Consider the following 907-nt stretch of genomic DNA (forward strand, 5'->3'; position numbering starts at 1 on the left):
AATAAGTAATATATAGAGTAGTAAGTAATAATATTTCCTTCCTATTCCTCAGGGATAGATTGTTTAAAACCGTGGCTGTGATGCTTCCCTGGCAGTCCAGTGGCTAAAGACTTTATGCTCCTAATGTGGGGGGCACGGGTTTGATTCTTGGTTGCGGAACTGAGATTGTGAATGATCAGGAAGTCACTCAGTTGTGTCTGACTCTTTGTGACCCCATGGACTGTAGCCTACCAGGCTCCTCCGTCCATGGGATTTTCCAGGCAAGAGTACTGGAGTGGGTTGCCATTTCCTTCTCCAGAGGATCTTCCCAACCCAGGGATCGAACCTGGATCTCCTGCATTGTAGGCAGACGCTTTACCATCTGAGCCACCAGGGAAGTCGAATGCTGAGCAGTGCAGCCTTAAAAAAAAATTAAAGATAAAACTGTGGCCTTGACACAGTGTTAAAAAGTATGAATGTTTTTAATTATAAAGGAAATACAAACTCCTGATCAAAAAATTGATAACTTTCCAGTTGTAAAGAAGAATATGAAAAAATAAGATCTCCCCGAGTTCTACTTTTCAGAGGAAACTGAGTTGAATGTTTCCTGTTGCCAAAGCTCCGGGAGTTTGCTGGAACGAGAACCTTTTTGTGTTTTGTTTTGTTGGCAGGCGTAGAATCCTGGCATGCGCTGATCTCTCCCAGTTCAGGTGGCCCTACATTTCTGCTACCTTTAACACTGTCATACATTCTTTTTCTTTCTTTCACATTCCGTCCACTCATTTTCTACAATACTAATCAGTCTTTCTCCTTTTTTTCAGACATCCTCTTACTGAATCCAAAGAGAGAATTTCTTTGGTACCTCTGCTCTTTTCTCTGAATATCTTCATCAGAGAGTTTTTCCATTCTCTGAGCAGGCTACCACCTT

General features: G+C 42.0%; 1 non-coding gene across 1 annotated transcript; it reads right to left on the minus strand.

The window, feature by feature from the left end:
- Nucleotides 1-304: 304 nt before the first annotated feature.
- TRNAC-ACA (transfer RNA cysteine (anticodon ACA)) lies at nucleotides 305-376 on the minus strand. Its single transcript has one exon. It is a non-coding gene; the product is annotated as a tRNA-Cys (tRNA).
- Nucleotides 377-907: the final 531 nt, after the last annotated feature.

This window comes from Budorcas taxicolor, chromosome 17 (assembly GCF_023091745.1).
Source record: "Budorcas taxicolor isolate Tak-1 chromosome 17, Takin1.1, whole genome shotgun sequence".
Taxonomy (NCBI): Eukaryota; Metazoa; Chordata; class Mammalia; order Artiodactyla; family Bovidae; genus Budorcas; species Budorcas taxicolor.